The sequence below is a fragment of the Numida meleagris genome, chromosome 2, assembly GCF_002078875.1.
Source record: "Numida meleagris isolate 19003 breed g44 Domestic line chromosome 2, NumMel1.0, whole genome shotgun sequence".
Lineage (NCBI taxonomy): Eukaryota > Metazoa > Chordata > Aves > Galliformes > Numididae > Numida > Numida meleagris.
The window spans coordinates 140,972,458-140,993,883 of NC_034410.1; the positions used below are offsets into that span (position 1 = coordinate 140,972,458).

The 21,426-nt window shown below is 40.0% G+C and overlaps 1 long non-coding RNA gene across 2 annotated transcripts in view; it reads right to left on the reverse strand.

The window, feature by feature from the left end:
• LOC110394788 overlaps positions 17,096-21,426 on the reverse strand; it is a 49,571-nt gene continuing 45,240 nt past the window's right edge. For both annotated transcript variants that reach the window (XR_002435893.1, XR_002435892.1), the window contains exon 3: positions 17,096-20,974. This is a non-coding gene — a long non-coding RNA (uncharacterized LOC110394788). The remainder of the gene's footprint in view (positions 20,975-21,426) is intronic.

Here is a 21,426-nt window from a genome sequence, read left to right on the forward strand (position 1 = left end):
GGCTGTTTTTTGGATGAAGACAGCTACTGGCAGTGTACTGTTATTAAACCACAGTGGCCTGAGATGGAAAAGATTTCTTTGGTCATCTGTTCCTTTTCGTTGCCAAGACAGGATTAGTCTTCATTACTGCACATTTGGCTAATGCTTTACCCTGTTTGGTTTTCTTCCTGCCAGGCAATGAATTTTGAGAATTTTTCCTGGGAGATGATTATCTCCCAGGCCAATAAAACTGCAAAATTAAATTAAAACTGAGGCTGTTCAATTGTGAATCCTTCTGTTTCTTTTGAGTGTTCATATGCCTACAGGCTTAAGCTTGTTTTTTTTTTGTTGTTGTTCTGGAGTGGTGGTGGGTTAGTTGTGTTATGTGTTGTTAGCACATTTACACTTAAGAGGTGAAAAGTAAGAAAGTAGAGACTCTTCAGCGTGATTACTGCAGATCCTGTCCCATCAACTTGGGCATCACTTTGTGAGTTGAAATGAGAGCAGCTCCAGGACCTCGCAGATTTTGTGCTGACCTCACAGTATTATTGTTGCTTGGAAGAACAAACCAATGGCTTGGAGCCAGCTTTCCAGTTCAACATTTCAAGCTCAGCCAGAGAGGATGTAGGTATTATACCTGATGATGTCTTGGCACAAATAGGTGTTCACATTTTAGAAAAATGTCCTCAGATAGCACAAACCAACACAAAAACATACACAGACCTAATCCAGTGCAAAATAGATCTGGCCAGCTATGCATGCCAAGAAAATGTTGATTCCTTACAAAGCATCCAAAGCCTAAAACAAGCTGATAGCCTCTGTCTCATTATAGACCTGCAAGATCAAGGCAAAATAATAATAATAAAAAAATACATGAAGATAAGGCATCATTCAAGGAAAAGGATGAGTCTAAGAGCTTGGACTCATTGCCAGAGAAAGCAGAACCACTGCAACCATTCAGTCCAGTTCCTTCTCAGTCGCTGATATTTCTCATAGAAACTGGATTAAAGCACCTAATGATAAATTCCCCAGATGGAAATGAAGCAGACAAAAATAGTGTTCATGATTTTTGTCTCCAGCCTGCATTCATTGTCAGCGTAAGAGATGTGGAGGTATGGGATTTGGGGGATGAAATGACTGAGCACAGCCCTGCCGAAAAGGACTTGGAGGTACTGTTAGATGGCAAACGAGACCCTCATCTTTAAATGTTTTTGTCCAGTTCTTTAGCTCTGGTTATCTCATGTGTAATTGAGAAGCAAGTTCCCAAAAGAAAGCAGTAGCTGCATCTGTTGTAGATTCTGCAGTCTTTGGGGGGAAATTATGCAGGAGATATATTTCAGACACAGCTCCTAATATTCTTAACTTTTTTCTTTTATGAAACTGCAAAAGCATTTTCCAGGAAGGTCTGTGAGGCTCTCGCTTTAACAGATCCTGCAGCAGATGGGAGGTTATGCTGCTCCTGCTAAGCTGAGGATGAACTTCCTAGCACCTACCTCTGCAATAAATAATATCAGATACCATTTCTCTATAGCCTTGACAGGGAAGATAAGATTCATGAAAGGTGAGTTATTTGAAATAATGTTGTTGAAACTAAAATAAGATAGGCAGGGTAGGGGGGCATCGAAGTAGCAGAAGGACCAGAGGATAAGAGCAAGGAAACTGGATGTTCTGTGCTGTTCTGAGAATGAATGGTGCTCCACAAAATGTCCCTGAGCTCACCGAACCGAGGGCACTCAGGTTTTAAGTGGAGCACTCAGCACACTGAAGGAGCAGGCTCTGAACAGGATGTTTATTGAGATGATAGGCTCCAAAGAAGTTGCAAGAATGAGAATATTTTTAAAAATGCAGAATGCAGAAAAAGCGTAAACAGCTTCATCAACAAATCACATGAATATTAAAATTCAGCCTCATTTATAAAGCAATTGCTGGGGAATCAAGTTGGTTATATTCAGAGCAGGAGGCAAGGTGTTTTGTTTAATCAGGTTTTTAATTGGTTTATTAATTAGCTTCCACCACAGCAAAGAAATTTTCTCTCTCTCTCTCTGAAATAGTGGCACTGAAATCAAAATGAGCAAGCTCTAAATGGACCAAGTATTGTGGTTATATCTTTTTCTTAATCTGATGGTGGTATTTGATGAGGTTGGCTAAGTTAGTTCTATAGCAATCTTGAAAAGAAGGGAATAACTTCAGAGTCTAGGGAATATACTGCAGATCTCCATATGAAATTTCTGACTTTTGCTCATTATTACCAGATATTCCAAAATATGCCAAAAGTAATAGTGCACTAGCTGCATATTCAGTCAAGTGAATTTTGACTGAAATAGGTTAAGTGTAAGGGAGAATAGTACATGAAATCCAAGAGGAGATGTGTGTTATACAAGTATCACAGATGAATATGTCTCCACATCTGTTTCAAGCATATATATAAATAATGCAGATACTTGTGCTGATATTTATACCTCATGGAATCTTGACATCAGGAACAATTTTGCTTTAAGCAGTTTTCCAGGGTTTTTTCTTTCTATCTTCTTCTTCTTTTTTTTTTAATCATTGAAATTGAAGCTTTTGAGACATGTAAGCTTGACAACAAAGTTTTCAAATCTGGAGACATAAAGATTCATGAGTTTTTTCCCAGGTAAATATACAGATCGCCAGGTGTAAAAGCACATACTGACAACACCTGAAAGCAATTTGCCCAGATAAAGCTTTTAGGACCCCATTTTTGGCTTTGTACAAGAGTGAATTAAATGCCAAGAGCCAGATTCTGAACACAGGAACATAGCATATGATCAGTACAATTCAGGAAGAGTCTGAACTGGGAAAGGCATAGAGTTGCTGCTTTCAACCCTCCTGTAGATCTCTAAGGTAAAATCTCATCTCTCTCAATGTAAACTGATGTCTGTGTTGCCCTCAAGCTGACAGATGGCCTAGGGGCATGCCTTTTCCATCTCTGGGCCTCTGGCACAGAGGGGCGCCACCATACCTAGACAATTATTAATCCTGTAAGTATGACTGGGCCACGTGTTCCAAATGCTGGAAAGACGATTTTCTAAGAAGATAACTAGAAAGAAAGATGTTATATCTCTTTCATTTAAGTGTTAGTAGCTAAAAACCTTACCAAGGATCAAGAAGACCATGGCTGGGAGAAATTTGAGTTCTTAGCTTTACCTTCTCAGGAAGATGACTTCAACCTGTGGTCCTAAAACTGGAAACTGAATGTTTCTGCTCCCAGTGGAGCAGAAGAGCAGTTTAACCATCAGTAGAAGGGTTGTGGTACCCATATAAAATCTGCAGGGGTCATGGTCACACTTATTATCTGTCTGATCTGAACCTTTATGTCAAGTAAATGCAAAAATCATGTATATACTTAGAGGTCTCGAGGTTACCCCGTGCAAAATGGAAGTTTATCAAAGGAGCACAACAAGAGGTGTAGTAATGTTTTTGTCCCTAGATTATGAGAGAGGGAATAAGGAGCATTGCAAGGCATGAATATACAGCAGTAACTGATGAGGACTGCTAAATGGTCAAAGAGTTTAAGCCTTCCCCTCATAGCATCCTGCTGAATAAGTTTGAGAGCTCTCTGCACAGTATATGGATCTGTGATTCTTGTTCATTAGCATCAAACACTACCCAAGCCTTGTATGAAGCCCAAACACCATGAAATACACTAAGGAGGAAGGTGCCTTATAAATAGTTACCTAAATATTCAACATTGTAATATTCAAGTTTCTGAATCCAGCTACCATTTCAAAAATACCAGTGAGAATCAAGAACTAGCACTGTTATCTTCAGCAATACACAATAACAGCTGAGTTTGGAATAGGGCCCTAAGAAATGATGCTGCTCTATTTCCAGACAGACACAAAATCTGTATTTAAATTCAGTCTGTAATGATAAGAAGAAACTTCTATGTATTTCAAAGAATAGAATAATTTCTCTTGATCACAGACTGACTCAGTGTCTTGAGAGATGGGGTACATATGCATCTCCAGAGTGTGTGAAGCTATTTGTTTTACCTAAGTGATTCACAGACATCCAGGATCATAGAAGAGAAGTCATCTCTTGGTTTGAGAATCAAGAGAGATTTAAGAGCATGTGCTATATGACAAGAGTCGTATTCACAGGAGGAGAGAAGCACAATCTCCAGGTCTTTATCTCTGACCTATGTAGTTTTGAGTCTCTTTTTTCTTACTGAAGACTCTATTCTGTGGAATTTGTAAAGAAAATAACTTTTTTTTGCCCTTGCCCATGCTTTAGCTGTTGAGGAGAAGAAAGAGAAGGGCTTGATCTGAGAAGTCAGAGAACTACAGAGTTGAATGCATCAGGTTTAATCAAAAGTGTACTGAAAACACGAGGCATTGTTCCATTGACTTCACTGTGCATGGGATCAGACCGCATGTGAAATAATGAACTACAGCTCCCCGCGTAAATTCTACCACCATTCTTTCTAGAATTTTTGCAGGATTTTATGAGCTATCCAGAAAGTCAAGAAAATAATATCATTGTACAAGGAAAGATAGAACAGAAGAACATCTCTAATTTGAGTATGATTTAATTAGATGAACCCCAAGATATAATGGCAATAATTTAAAAGACATTCTGCACGCTGAGGGGTGACTTAGAAACTCTTTGTTTACAAATGCAAAGACAAGAAAAATGAAATAATATAAGCAAAGCTTTGTACCCATCCAGAAGCTTAAACAAGAAAAGTCATCTAAAATCAGATTAGAAACCATGATACTGAGATAATCCTTAAATTTGAAAAATGCAATACTCTTAGAGGCTAAAATTCAAAGATCTATTATTTACTGATGAGAGTGGAAGAGCTCTTGAATATTAAATTGTTGAGAGAAGACTGGGAATGAAAGAGATCTTAGCTGTATGAAGGGAAAACTCTGTAGAAATAAATCAGCATTATTACATCTTACATTTCTTGTCTTACGATACAAGAACTGGATAATAATTTCCCAAAAAGAAGGTGCATATAATTAAAAGGATGTGGTAGGAAGTTAAATTATATAGGGCCACAGTGACTTTCTTCCTTGGAAGGTGATATTACTGGTGTGTTTTGTGAAAGGTATATAGGATAGCTTCTTAATTTCATGAGCTTGTTAACAAGAAAAGAAAAAAGGGATTGTGGAATGATGAAAAAAAAAACACCTTTCCTCTGTAATTTACGCTGAAATTTTAGGTTCTCTGTTCTTGACTTAAATGAAAAAGATGTTCAGAATAAACAAGGGAGACTTATTAAAAAGGATTAAAGTTTATTTTTGAAACTGAGGATATTAATGAAAGGTCACAACATCAGTATGAATAATTCATTCTTAAGAGATCTGCCATTTCTTCTGGAACGAAAAGTGCCATTGCCCAGCCTCCCAAGTGTGCACAACATATGCAATAACAGCTGAAAGCATTTGTAAAAAATAATTCTACAGAAAAGCTGACCTTTTGGTAAAGTGTTCTGCTACCACTGTTGTGATAGTGAGGATTCATCAGTTGTCTTTCAGAGATCATATAGCCAGAGCATGTTATGAAAAAGAATATTTTTCTAATTTTCTATTTCAATAGCTTATTTCCATTACTGGGAAACTATATAGAGTGGTATGAAGACTTCTTACCCGCATTTTGGAGGGTTATAATGTCAGTGCTGTATGATTAAAAAGAATTATGAGAAAAATTCATGTGAAGGTTGTTGCCAAAGGCAGATAAAATAGAGATGCGAAGCCACCCTTGAGCTATCTTCCTTAACTGTCCAGTGACAGTTCACTCTTCAGTGTTCAGAGAAGACTGAAAGGTCTCTGGCAGAGGCAGAAAAGGACTAAAGGAAAGTAATTGAGAAAGAGAATGAACTGGAGCTCTGCTAAAAAGCAGTTATACTCCAGAAAATTTCTACACAGACAGACATCTCTTGGCTCTATGTTTTCATCTCAACAAGTGCATACAATACAGTGAGTGCCTCCTTGCTTCCCAGTGCAATACAACGGCTGACTGTCAGCAGACAACATTCCTTTTTGGCAGCATATGTTTTGCTTCAGTTGATTATTCTGACTTGTAGCCTGCAAACACAGCTGATGCTGTTGTTCGCAGTGCGATTATAAACTTACTTCCATTCCATTAAGCATGATCTGTGACAACGTGCACACCATATTTTATCATACAAATACATGTAACCCATCAAACAATTTTAAAAAGTAGAACTCTTCAAAGTCTGTACAACTGCCTTACAAGTGCTGTTTGCTTTGTGGAATATGCATGGAAGGCAAGTTAGCTCAAGACTTGAAAGCCACCACAAATGACGTGTGAATCAAAGCAGACGTAGAAGTACCAAAAGAAATAAGTGTGTCTTTCTCCAAAACAGAGACAGGGATTACACTTGAAAACAGTAAATCCACCAACAGTATGTTGTGAGTTATGGTTTTGGATCTAAAGTATTGGAATGAATGTTCTTTGGGATAAGAGGGATTCAGCAAATTTTCATTATCATCAATCCCCTGAAAAGACATTTAAGAGAAAAGTAATAGTCAGTAGCTAATTAGGCATCTACATTTAAAAAAAAAAAAAATCTTTGTTCTGGGTAATTTTTTTGTCATAGGATTAATGCATGTGAAGTGTGCCAGACATCAGGGCCTGGAGATGGAAACTCTCTATTTGCAGCAAAAGCAGCTCCATGTGTGTCTGTGCAGTTGTTTAGCATTCATCCCTTGCCATAAATAAAGAAAAAAAACACTAGATTCATTTTAAGCTAGGAAAAGTTCCTCTCCCTACCAACAAGTATGGCCTTAAAGAACTTTTCATTAGAGCAGCCACAATGTGAGGTGACACCCATATGTACTACTGTCTTTATCTGCTGTAAAGTAAGCTGGCAATGACATACTCTCCTGTGCCAGTTAGTTCCCATCCATATGATTTCCGAAAAGGCTGTTCCATTTAAAGTAACTAGTTCTCCTCCCTCCTAGATGAATCACCTAATTCATAAGTTGTGATCCACAAGAGTTTCAGACCTTAACCTCTGAAATTTCAGTATGTTTGGCAGATCAGTGTGCGCTTCAGCAACTTTTTCACTGTAGATGCTGCCAAGTCAATACTGGTTTTCGGGTGGCTCACTCATCACAGCCACCGCTGCTGGGAACCTCAGTAGCACTGGAAGGACTGATCCTACATTCACACTACCCACAACCTCAAAACACCTTTGTAAACCTGACTTTGTCTACTATGTTGTTGCTGCCTTTCCCAAGGAGTTCAGTGTAGAAGGGTTATGCCTTAGAACTGATGGTAACATCTGTCACGGACATGGGGTGAGGGTTGATGGTTGGACTAGATGATCTTAGTGGTCTTTTCAACCTTTATGATTCTATGTAAGGGACAGAGATGTACGTATGTTTGTCTAGGCTGTGCTACAAAAACATAGGAATTATCACTTACTGCATACAAATGTCTTGACTAACATATGTAAGTTATGTTTAAATATTTAAGCAAGAAGGGAAATGTATCTAAAAATCATGTTTAGAATTTGCTTGAGCCTGGAGAAGGTAAAATAATCTTTGGGTTAATTAGTATGCCCCAAAAGCCATTAATACCACCTCCAATAAACTGTGAGAAATTCATAGATCTGTATGCCAAAGTTATTTAATGACTTCATTTAAGTAGCTGCAATGAGAAAAAGTTAGGGAAATTACTTACAAGATCAAAAGTTAAAACAGAAGCTTTATTCCCAGGAGGTAACACTAATCAAAGCCTGATAATTATCAGTTTGATTCTGCAAAGTCTTAATTGGCCCCAAGTCCAATGCTTTGCAGGATCTACACAGTAGCATGCAGAACAAAAATCCTCTTAAAAAGCAGGATTACTCAGAGACTGGTTTTGCCATCCTTGTTGCTGATTTCAGTGGCACTGCTTGTGAAGGAAGGTGGCAGTGGGAATGAGCTATTCATGCCTGCTTATTTTAGATAAGGAAGCATCTGAAAGAGATCCAGACATCAATTCACATTGACACTGTTTGCACGTACCACAGAAACTGCACTAAAGATCATCTCTAGTAGGAAATCTCATCTTTATGATGAGCTCAAAGGTATCTTTCTGCACATTGTAGTTTTTTAATCTTTTTTTTCACTAGAAGGGAATGTCAAATTCAGATCTACCCGTTAAAATATGCTAAGAAAAATGCAACTTGAATGAAGACTCATCCCTCTGAATGCAGCAACGGTAGGAAAACACATTGAAAACTGTGGATGGCCCTATTTTCCCAGTTCTTCAAAGTGACTAAAGGCCTTGTCAGTGACAAACTATTAAGCTTTATCAATGGAAATTCATTTCCAGTATAGATTTCCTTGCCGTCAGTCTCCAGGCATTAGGCTTCCAATAGGGAATTAAGATTACTGTAGGCGATTTTGGCAGAAATCTTACCATCGTGCCCAAACTCTGTCACATTAAAAATGGAGACTCGAAGCCAATATTCACGTTGCAGGAAAATGCCTTCTGAAGAAAACAGTGTCCAGAGAAGGTGACATATTGCTCCCTGTCTAGTCTGTTGTTATGGCTGTATTGACATAAAGAAGGTATAAAATATGCTTTAATTAGTGTAGCACATTTCAGACCATCCAGTCACTCAGGTGCTGGGGGGGTAAGTGGGGCTGCCACAGCATCTTAAGAGCAGCAGTGAGGTTCACAAGCAGGTGCTGGTGTTGTCAATCCCTGCAAGAAAGCTCCTTGGTGCATTTCTGTGCTGCTTGGCTTCTGTATACCAATTCACTCTGAAGAGATCTTTGAGGTGGAAGCACAGAGTACCATAAATCATCTCTCCAAAAGAGCACAAAAAGGGAACAAGACTCGCTCAACTCCCTGAGATCGATTGGGCCTTACTTTAAGCCCGCTGATTTCAATTAGTACATTGGAACTAATTTCTCTTATCTCCAACGCACCTGAGCTGCTTTGCTGATTGTTGGCCCCCTCTCCCCTGACCACACTTTTTTCTGGCTGTGAGCCAGAGGGAACATTAAGCACCTGAATTTCCAAATTTAATTATAGTGTTTAAATAATGGTACAGAGCATTGATTACATTTACTCACAATGGCACAAACCAGCTTTAAGTATTTAACACCTAGGGCACTTCCTGTCTCATCGCTCTCCGCTTAATCACTTTCTTGTCAATTAAAAAAATCCCGAAGAGGCTGGTCTGGTTTATATTGTTAGAGAAACCGAGTGCTCGAGGCATTACTGCAGCTTTTACTTAATGTTTTACATCCTGGATTGAAGCAAAGTAGATGGTGTATTTGAATACACTGCACACATACAACTCCCTCTGAGGCTGTTTAAGTGCTAGCATTGTCTGACCTGAGGTGCCTAGTACATTTATAACCTCTGTTGGCACCCTGCTTTCTATGCCTTGGCTGTGCTCATGTACAGGAAAGGAGAGGGGCCTTGGTTTGGGTTTGGCTATGGAGATAGCACACAGGAAAGCTCAGTTTGACCCTTCCACCCCAAAGTCCATAGCAAAGGTCTCACTCATATGGACACACCAGTGCTGTATTTTCTCTGTGTGTCAGTGCTGCCAGTGGGTGGGAGGAAAAGGAAGCCTGGGACTCAGAGGAGAAGGCAGATGCAAATTTATTTAAATGTATTGATTTCCCTTCTTGGGAATGAAATCATAGTGTTTCTAAATCAAGTGTCTTGACCAAACAATCCCCTTCATGTTATCTGTGCCACATTCATTCAACCACTGTCCCAGGGGAGGCTCATTTTGCAGTTTCTTTGAACTGATTAAGAGCAGCTTTACATGAAGAACAGTTTCCTCTCAACAGCTCTTAACGCTGATTCACAACACTGCTGCAGCAGCAGTCAGCACCTTACTCAACAGCCTTAAGCCCTGGAGCTGTAAATTCCCACTGCTGACCAAGAAACATCCCACTCCCTGGTGCCCTAGCTGGTCCCACCATTCCTGCCAGAGGGCAGGTCTCCTCTATTCCTTTGCGATTGTTAAAAATGTCATATCCAGGCTTATGCAGCTCAGACAGCCCTGCATAAATCACAGAATCATAGAATCATTTGAGTTGGATGGGACCCAGGTATTTATAAAAACTGGGGGAAGAACTCCTCGAGAGCAGCCCTGCAGAGAGGGACTTGGGGGTCCTGATGGATGAGAAGCTGGACATGAGCCAGCAGTGTGCACTGGCAGCCCGGAAGGCCAACTATGTTCTGGGCTGCATTAAAAGAGGAGTGGCCAGCAGGGAGAGAGGGGCAGTGGTCCCCCTCTACTCGGCTCTTGTGAGGCCCCATCTGGAGTACTGTGTCCAGGCCTGGGGCCCCCAGCACAAGAAAGACATGGAGCTCTTGGAACAAGTTCAGAGGAGGGCGACCAAGATGATCAGAGGGCTGGAGCACCTCTCCTATGAAGAAAGGTTGAGGGAACTGGGCTTGTTTAGTTTGGAGAAGAGAAGGCTCCGGGGAGACCTCACTGTGGCCTTCCAATACTTGAAGGGAGCGTATAAACAGGAGGGGAAATGATTGTTCATGAGGGTGGATAGCGATAGGACAAGGGGGAATGGTTTTAAACTGAGACAGGAGAGTTTTAGGTTAGATATTAGAAGGAAGTTTTTCACTCAGAGGGTGGTGATGCAATGGAATATATTGCCCAGGGAGGTTGTGGATGCTCCGTCCCTGGAGACATTCAAGGCCAGGCTGGATGTGGCTCTGGGCAGCCTGGTCTAGTGGTTTGCATCCCTGCACTTAGCAGGGGGGTTGAGACTAGATGATCTTTGAGGTCCTTTTCAACCCAGGCCATTCTATGATTCTGTGATTCTATGACCCTTGAAAGTCATTTAGTCCAGCTCTCCTGCAATGAACAGCGACACCTACAGCTAGATCAGGTTGCTCAGAGCCTTGTACATCCTCACCTTGAATGTCTCCAAGGACAGGGTATCCACCACCTCTCTGGGCAACCTGTTACAGTGCTTCACCTCTGGAACACCTGGAAAATGCTGTCCTCAGAGGGAATATGCAATTAAGTTATAAACTGCTTAAGATCTCGTTTGACTTTCCATGCACTTGCCATCACAATTCTATTTAATCCATTTGAGTATCAGTCTTAAAAGTTCCTAATAGTTTCTTCTAATTTGCAAGTATTCTATGTCCCCTTTGACTTGGTGGTAGGAGCTGATGAGAATGCAAAGCTTCTGAGATCAAATCATGTCCCTCATTGGACATTTTTCTCCCTGTGTGAAGGTAAGGAACTTTCTATCTGATCCAACTGCACATGAGAGCTATTATTGATAGGTGGACAGATAGACTGGATGATCTTGTACGTCTCTTCCAATCCTTGGTGATTCTATTATTTCTCTGCTGCAAAAGCTTTAGCAAACTCTCTCTAAGATATACTGGGATTGTTCAGTCTGGAGAAGAGGAGGCTGAGGGGAGACTTATCACTCTCTACAACTCCCTGAAAGGAGGTTGTAGTGAAGTAGGAGTCAATTTTTCTCCCAGGTTACAAAGGATGAGAGGTAATGGCTTTAAGTTGTGCCAGGGGAGGTTCAAATTGTATATTAGGAAAAATTTCTCCTCAGAAAGAATGATGAGGCATTGGAACAGGCTGCCCAGGGAGGTGGTGGAGTCACCTTGGTTGGGCATGGTAGGGACGGGTTGACAGTTGGACTAGATGATCTTAGTGGTCTTTTCCAACCTTAATTAATCTACGATATACAGTTCTATCAGTATGATGTAGGTTATTAAATTGCTCCTATTCTTTTTTCCTGCATTTTTCTGTTCTTTAAGACACCATTTATTGGAATTACTGTTTTATCTCAGGGATGAAAGAGGTCTTCCTAGGTCCAGCTTTTTGGCCATCACATCTTCATCATAGCTCTAGAATATGCCATGTAGACTAAATGCTGAAAGAATGTCTAAATTCCATACATCATATTACACTTTCTGTGTCAAAAAAAAAAAAAAAAAAAAAAAAACCTTGATGTGGTATTTTCCTCCTGTTAACCTGAACTCCCATCCTCCTATTTATTGGATGATTGTTAGTTTTCATATCAGAAAGATCTGGAGGCAGTAAAGTGGCTTATGAGGTGATTTTCTCTATGTAACTACTTGCATTTGCATAGACATTTTTAATTTTCAAAAATAAATATTAGTAGAAAGATGATGGGGAAAGCTATAATCTCAGTTTATTTTGCATCCTTGTTCACCTGATGCACCTCCCTCCTGCAAATTAATTGTTTTTTAACTATCTATAGCTGTATATTGATGTTGTCATTCTTCTTAAACAATTACTTTGAGAACAAAGGAAGTGTAAAATGTTCCCATTTCACTTGCGGGCATTTTATACTCACTTACCACTTGAACATGAAGAGCCACGCCAGGATGGTATCTGGAAAATCACTGTGAATGCCCATTCCTCTGCAGCATGGATTGATGGAGGGCTGTCATGGAGAGCTTGAGGTGTGAACAGACCTTTCATCTCAACAGAGCCTTGAATGTTAATATTAATGAAGGAAGAAGAAAACCCCTTTCCCACAAGGCTTAGGCACACTCACATCATTTGTAAATGCAATTACTGTAATGGTATGCTCCACCTGGGATATTGTAATTTGCATGAGCAAGCAGTCTCTATTTAGTTTAAAAACAGGCTGTTCATTGAGTTTAATATGATGCTCAGACTTACAGATGAAGTCTACAGATCAAGGCTAAAAATTGTGATTGTCCTTTTTTCTCTGATTCTACTCAACATAAAACCATAGAATCATAGAATCACTGAGGTAGGAAAAGACCTCTAAGATCATCTAGTCCAGCTGTCCACCTACCAGTCAAATTGCCCACTAAAACATGTCCTTATGTACTACATCTAAACATTTCTTGAACACAGAGAGTGTTCAAGAAGAGAGGTGGTGGAGTCACTGTCTCCAGGTGGGCAGCCTGTTCCAAAGCCTGACCACTCTTTCTGAGAAGAAATTCTTCCTAATATCCAATCTGAACCTTCCTTGGTACATCTTGAGGCCTTTTACTCTTGTCCTATCATTGTTACCGGGGAGAAGAGACTGACACCTACCTCGCTACGACTTCCTTTTAGGTAGTTGTAGAGAGTGATAAGGTCTTCTCTGAGCCTCTTCTCCAGATTGAACAATCCCAGACCCTCTCATAAGACCACTGTTCCAGACCCTTCACAGCTTTGTTACCCTTCTCTGAATGTGCTCCAGGGCTTCAGTGTCTTTCTTATAGTAAGGGGCCAAAAACTGAACACAGTACTCAGGGTGCAGCTTTGCCAGTGCTGAGTACAGAGGGATGATTGCCTCTTTGCTTGTGCTGGCCACACTGTTTCTTGTACAGGATGCCAGGATGCCACTGGCCTTCTTGGCCACCTGGGCACACTTCTGGCTCATGTTCGGCTGAATACTGACAAACAGCCTCAGATTCTTTTCCTCCAGCCAGCTTTCCAGCCACTCTGCCACAAGCCTGTAGGGCTGCCTGCGGTTGTTGTGACCAAGATAGAGGACTTGATATTTGGTCTTGTTGAACTTCATCTCATCAGCTTCAGCCCATTTATCCAGGCTGTCCAGGTCCCTCTTTAGGGCCTTACTACCCTCAAGCAGATCGACACTTCCTCCAGACTTAGAATCATAGAATCATAGAATGATTTGGGTTGGAAGGGACCTTTAAGATCATCTAGTTCCAACCCCCCCTGCTATGCTATACCTCCCTCTAGACAAGGCTGCTCAAAGCCCCATCCAGCCTGGCCTTGAATGCTTCCAGGGAGGGGGCATCCACAGCCTTGCTGGGCAACCTGTTCCAGTGTCTCACCACCCTCACAGTAAAGAATTTCTTCCTGATATCTAGTTTAAATCTACCCTCTTCCACTTTAAAGCCATTTCCCCTCATCCTGTCGCTACCTGCCCTTATAAAAAGTTCCTCCCCAGCTTTTCTGTAGCCCCCCATCAGGTACTGGAAGGCCGCAATAAGGTCTTCTTGGAACCTTCTCTTCTCCAGGCTGAAGAGCCCCAGCTCTCTCAGCTTGTCCTCATAGAGGAGGTGCTCCAGCCCTCCAATCATCTTCGTGGCCCTCTTCTGGACCTGTTCCAACAGCTCCATGTCCTTCTTGTGTTGGGGGCCCCAGAACTGGACACAGTACTCCAGGTGGGATCACATGAGAGCAGTGTAGAGGGGCAGAATCACCTCCCTCGACCTGCTGGTCATGCTTCTGTTGATGCAACCCAGGATACAGTTGGCATTCTGGGCTGCAAGTACACATTGCCAGCTCATGTTGAATCCTTCATCAATTGACACCCCCAAATCCTTCTCCTTAGGGCTGCTCTCAAGTTCAGGTTGGATATTACAAAAAATTTCTTCTCAGAAAGAGGTGTTGGTGAGGTATTGGAACAGGCTACACAGGGAGGTGGTGTAGTCGGCATCCATGGAAGTATTCAAGAAATGTGGAGATGTGCACTGAGGGACATGGTTAAGTGGGCATGGTGATGATGGGTTGACAGTTAGACTCGATGATCTTGGTGGTCTTTCCAGCCTTAAGGATTCTATGATTCTATGATATTATGTATCCTGAACTGGAGAAATTTCCTCCTTTGTTTACACAGAGAGCAGGCAATTGAGACAAAGGGGGGATATTATCCTCTTACACTTCTAGGACTTCTTTTCCTTATTATTTTTTAAATTACAAAAAAAAAAAAAGAAAGAAAGAAAGAAAAAAAAAGCACTAACTGATTTGTTTCTAAATGCATGAAGACTTTCACTGTTGTTGTTATTTCAAATCCATTTTATGGAGGTTCACAAATTTAATATGAGGATATTTTTATGGCCAGATAGTGCCCGTGGGTTTTACAGTGTAAATGATGACACAAATAGATGGAGTGGCAGCACTACAACGTGGAAAGACAGAATAAAAACAAAGGGCTATGGAGGCTGCATTCATAAAACAAAATGAGGCAATAAACAAAAGGGAAACATTCTCAGAAGTTGGTTATTTCATTTCTGATGACATCAGCTTCTACAAAACAGCCAAAAAATATAGGCAGCTGCAGTCTTTTCCTGCATAAAGTTTGTCAGATCATAAATATGAGTACTGCCACCCCCTCTGAAACCGCTGGCTTTATTTTAGGGACCTGGAAAAAAAAATCCTTCCTGAGAAATATTTAAAATAGAAGCAATTTTTCTATGGCAGAGAAACTTGGAATAATCACTTGGTTTCTCAGGCTTTTGGGGTACCCCCGTGGTTCTAGTGAATTTTGCTTCAATTCAGTAAGAAAAATCCCTTGTCTGAGTTAAGGAGAGACCTGAGGCTAGAGATGAAAGGGGCTCCACTGTATGATTTTGATGTGGAGCACTGCAGTTTGTCAAAACATAAAATTCAGAGCTAGGCAGGGTTTTAATTCATTAACCACCATGATTAATCTTTGGATTGAGATCTAATGCTCATCAGGCTCTGATACGTTCAGAACAGTGGTTAAACAACATCACATTTCTTCTGCTTTAAGTTGTACCACATGACCAAAAACAGAAAAAAAAAAAACCTTTTTGAACTTACTCCAATGTCTGTCAGGCTGAAGAGATTTGCAGACATATGCTTGCAGTGACCCCACCGCTCTTTTACTGAGATTGTTTTGTGATTCTTTTTTTTATTAGCTAGATATGTTATTGCACAATATAATGACATAAAAGTATCTTTTATGGGCATTTTTGTTCTGTATTAACCCAAATCGTTCAGAATAGCAAACAGTTTTCACAGGGCAGCTTGGAGATGAATGGGCAATGAGTGATAGGCAGCCTATCTGACTGCAGAGGCCGCTGTGATGTCCAGTGCTAAGAGGAGTCTCCATGAGCTGCAGTTCCATAGCAAGCAGACAGCCCGGTAGTCATAGAATCATAGAATCTTTGAGTTGGAAGGGACCTTTAAAGGTCTCCTAGTCCAACTCCCCTGCAACAAACAGGCACACCTACAGCTACATCAGGTTGCTCAGAGCCCTGTCCAGCCTGACTTTGAATGTCTCCAGGTACAGGGCATCCAGCAAATCTCCAGGACACAAACCATACTGTTTCACTTCAGACTATTTATATATATATTTAATAATATATTAAAAAATGCCTAGGTTCACGTGGCCACTTAGATGAACTCTAAAACATGGCGTTGCTCAAGCCTGCATGCTTTGGCTCCAGTAATCACATAACACAGAAAAACATTAATATTATTCTCTCTATATATATAGTTTTACTCTTTTCCACTAAAGAAAACCCCATTTGACTATCTGATTGCACTTAGAATAATATTCACATGAATTTTACAAAGACATGCAAAAGTAGTTTCAAAGAGCAGCAACCTGTAGGTGTTATGATGATTACCTGTTAGGCCTCTCAGACACTGGATTACAAAAACCCAAACAAAACAAAGCAATCAAACCTAAACCCACAGAAATTCTGTATTACATGAAATTAAGACCAGAACAGTACACTATTTGCTATAATCCCTCAAGTATAAGCAACAGTAACATCATTCGTCTCGCTTTGGATGAGTTTATTTTGTATATTACAAGAAGAAGCTGTTGTGGTTAAATAGTAGATGCTCCAGTACAAGTAAACAATAGTGAAAGCCCATGTTTCCACATGGGAAAGAGAGTAGTTATTTGTCTAGTCCTTCACTTCTCGCATCTACTACTGCTAATAAAAAAGAGGTTATAGTACAGTGGAAGATGATTTAGTCCAATTTCTCAGATGTAATAACTTTGAGGATTTCACCTAGGATAAAGATACCGTCTGTGTGGTTAACCAGTTCAGATCATCATATAGTAAAAACGGATAAGTTTTTCTAGGCAGCCAAGACAGTATGGAAACTGAGATGAGTGGTAGGGCTGAATTTATTTGAGTTTTGTTTAGTGGGTATGGTAGTGATGGATTGATGGTTGGACTAGTTGATCTTAGTGGTCTTTAACAATCTTAATTCATTCTATTTTTCTGTGCTCCTCCAGAGTGTCCTCCACTGTTGTTTTCTAATTTTTGTATGGAGATGATCCTCTGCATAAAGCACAGATTGTCACACTCTGGAAAGTTGAATGCTGGCAACTTGTCTGAAAAAAAAAAAAAAAAAAAGCATCCAAGTCTTGGATGCATATAAGTTCTCTGACTATATGCCGATAGATAATTTGATTGTAAAGGATTTGGCAAGGACAATGTAGCAAATACTATTTTTATTTATGCAAGCCTGTACAATATCAGACTGACAAAGACATCGTTTATTCCAGGGCAAGATCCGCTTTTTCGACATTAAAAGCAAAAGAAGTGCTTTGTAGGTCACTGAACTTCATAACTGAAAGTTCAGATGTCAGCTACGATCAGACTACTTTCTCTGTCCATTTGGTTTATGATAAAAGTCTTGTTTTCATTACAGCTGCTGTCACGTGGTGCCAGGAAAAGTCATCATATGAAGTGTACTACCATCTAGGATATTTTCATGTACTTATTCTACAATCATAATCCAATCAGATATTCCATTCAGCAGATCAAAGCTGGGAAGACTGTTGGGCTATCTTTCTCCTGAACTGCAATTAACATATGGGTAACACTAAAGAGATAATTAACGTGGTAAAAATTATGTATTTCATATTTAATCCAGTAAATGGATACAACTACAGGTAAATTAGCAAGAATATACAGTATTGTACTAGGAAGAGGCATGCAATGAGAGGTCTCATGCAATTCAAATCATGTACTTATCTTGCAGCCCTTCTGACACAATTAAAAGTTGTTGGACAATTTATAGGCAGTATTAGGTCTGTATGAACACAAGTTATTAATTAAGTTTTTCAATAAGCTGTCTTATGTAATTTGTACCATGTTAGGATCACAGCATTGCTCCCCAGCATTAACTGCTAGATGTAGGCGTCCAACCACTACCCTTACCTAAAACAATTACTTTATATACGAGAGAATAATGAAAGAATTGTGTTCTCCTGTAACTAACATGGAGATGAAAGGAAGGCTTTTCCCCAGATGTCACACTCCATTTCCACTTCTTTTCCCCTTCATTGGTTTGTTTGATTGATGCTCCACACTTAGAAACAGAGCCTTGTTTTTTCCGAGTTGATTTCATTTCTCAAATGTAAACTAGCAGAGATGTTTAGTCTAGACATCACAGGAAGCCAGCAGTGCTAAAATCAAGTGAAAGTTATTGGCATTAAAAAAAATCCCAGAATCCTGTGGGAATAACACTGACATTTCCAAGGTTAGCCACCCACAGTGAGGTGGACTGATAAATAGCCAAAGAGATGGACTATGTATGACAACCCTATAGCATGTTGCTCATACAAACACCATATTGTGGGCCCACTCCTAGTCAGCATTTGGACTTCAACAGTGCTCAGGCCCAGTGCTAACCCTGTTGCACCTGCCCTGCCAATATGGTAAAAGGAGGATGCCTTGGAGCAGAGCCCAAAAGAGGAAGGCACTAAGGAGAAAATGAGCACAAATATTTCATTTTCTCTTGGGGGCTTGAGGTCTATCTATCCTAATGTGCCCTTAACCCGATTTGCACGAGGTCCTATGTGAACCTATAATAACCTGTCACTGTGGAGCTTCTTTCCCTTTCCTCCCTGACTTCCTCACTTGAGGTGTTGAGGTGACACATTCATCCTTGATGACGCATCCATCCCTCCTCCATGCTCAGCTCCAGGCACACATCTGATGGCAAACACTGGAAGCTGTTTTTAACAAGTATCGTCTTGCATGTTTTTAAATTATGGCTGGAGGAGGCAGCAGGCTTGCTGTTAACCAAGTGATTAATGCATACCTCAAAGAACTGCAAATTTGTGTTCATGCCTCTCCACAGCTGAGAACACATTGTCCTACGTTCCTCATGGTCCCCACAGCACAGATCCCTCATGGTTTTTTGTTGGGCCTAGCTTGGGACACGGAGGTTTGCTGCTGCTTGGGGGAAGGACAAACAGAGCTCGGTCCTTGTCTCTGTCATGGAGCCCATTGCATGAGGTTGTTGATGAGATAGCAGTGCAGGATTCTAATATCTCTTGAAAACAGTGATTTTCCTGTTTCAGGAAACACCTGAACAGGTGATGTGACAGCACCTGGAATGGGTGCAAGAGTAACCACTAAACAATGTAGAATATAATCTTAATATCAGTTAATTAGCAAAAAAAACACATTAACACAGAGGAATCCAATTTACCTTATGTGCTGCCTTGTGATTGAAAGGCAAGAAAAGGGTAAATGTGTAATAGATCATAAAAATGCCCTGATAAAATGCAGTACTGTCATCAGAAGCACTTGATACATTTACAACCAAGTCTCCACCATCCTTTCACATCTGCTGTGATTTAATGATGATGGTAGCACCAATCTGTTACTATTGTTTGGAGCTGGCTTAATTTGTCTTCCGTAATTCAGGCAAATTACAGGAGTTGAAAAGGGCTGAATGAGTAACCTTATTAGCAGAGAGATGTTCTTCAGGATGCAGACTGAATGAAGACTAAAGAAAAATAAATGACAACAAAATTAAAAAAAGAAGGATAAATGGTTCAGGAGGAATTTCCCCTCTCAGATCCCTACTCTTATATTTAAAAAGGTAATTTAATTTAACACAGGATAGAATGCACATTTTGATTAAGCTTTGTTTGTTTAATTTTTTTGGTTTTCAGGTCAGTATTTTGTTGACAGCAAAACAAATGAGCACTGCTTAATGGCCATTATTTGTCTTTATGGCATTGTAGATCCTTCCAAAAAAAGAAAAGCCCCCTGTTTCTGAAAATTACTATATCCTGTATATCCAAGTTGTAGTTTTTTCCCCCATTAAAACATAGAGAGAGAGAGAAGCTGTATCTTGTGTTTCTGTCACTGGTGTAAAAGCAAAGTGATCTCATTAAAATGTATGAAATTACCATGGCATAAAATGAATATGGGAGATGATTTGGGCCCATGCTTTTTAAATAGACCCTACAGTATCAAAACTGTGTTACATCGAGAACTGCATTCATATAATTCAGGAAAGGATGGGGTCTAATGCACTCTGATTATTCCTTTATCAATTTTCACTGGCAGCACTAGTCTATACTATTGAATAAGTTATTATGATTTGATTGATTTTTCTTTCCTCAGGCATGCATTTTATATCCGAGGCAATTCCTGTAAAAGAAAGGAAAATGATGCTACTAAACATGAATCTCGGCTTTTCAAAGCCAAAAATTATTTGGGTAATTCCCGTGGAAGAAAAATGTGCAGCATTTTTTTCTTCCACACTTGATAATTACAGTCTGGGGTTCTTCTTCAGTACAGAGGGTTGGAATTTTCTTCAGGTTGTCTTTGTTTTCTTTCATTTCAGCATGAGGTAGCCAGATATGATCAAAAATGATTAGAGCCTCCTCTAAGTCCATAGGAGTTCATTTGGGACAGACAGCTGATTAAGAACATTTTAACTAAAAGCCAAGACCAAAAATTTTAAAAACTGCATATTTTGAGCTCGTGTTTTGATAGTCCTCCAATGTTATCACCAAATTTCCTAGATTGCTCGGAACATTCTCTCCAACTGTCTCTCACCTCTGATTTTAGTAGATGTAAATTGAACTCTGACACTACTATAGGGCGTTGACTTTTTGGCCTAACAAAATGAACCCTGGAGAAAACAAATCCATTTACCAAACAGCTTTTGAGATCTCTCTTTTCTTAAACTTGCTTAGTTTCATTTTGCTTCAAACTTTGGCTTAGCTGAGGAAAAAGAATCTCTTGTTTGGACTGCCATTAGAAGTTGTCTCAAGCACATTTGAGGGCTGTAGAAGCTTTTACGATAGCTTCAGTCAGTCTTTGACAAGGTTTCTTTTCGGTCTGCATCCTTCCTCCTCAGGAAGGAGTCATTCTTCTTCCATGGCCTTCAATCCCAGGCTCCTTTTTTTTTAGCACAAATAGCCTCTTTGGTGCACCATCAATATTCCTTACACTGCATGATCTTCTTCATCTTCTTCTTACCTGACTTTCTGCCACTCATATGACTCAACAGATCCTGCAAAAAAAAAAAAAAAAATCTTTGACATTCAGGTTAGAATACAGTATTCAGGTTAGAATAGAATCACAGCATCACAGAATCATAGAATCATAAAATATCCTGAGTCGGAAAGGACCCATAGGGATCATCAAGTCCAACTCCTGGCTCCACACAGGACCTCTCAAAAATCCATATAAAAAGACCATATGTTTGAGAGCGTTGTCCAGATGCTTCTTGAACTCTGGCAGCTTGGTCCCAAAATATCATTACATGGAGTTATTTTGTTGATTCCAATTCTCTGACATCATGTCAAATTTTATATTGAGGAAATAAGATGGTAAGTTCAATTTACTTCTTTTTTTTCCATTTTCACCTTAAGATTTTGGAGCTCATTCATTTTTGGAGTTGCACATACTCACAATGGACACATATTATTTACTTGCCACCAGAGAGGCAAACACAGACGTGCT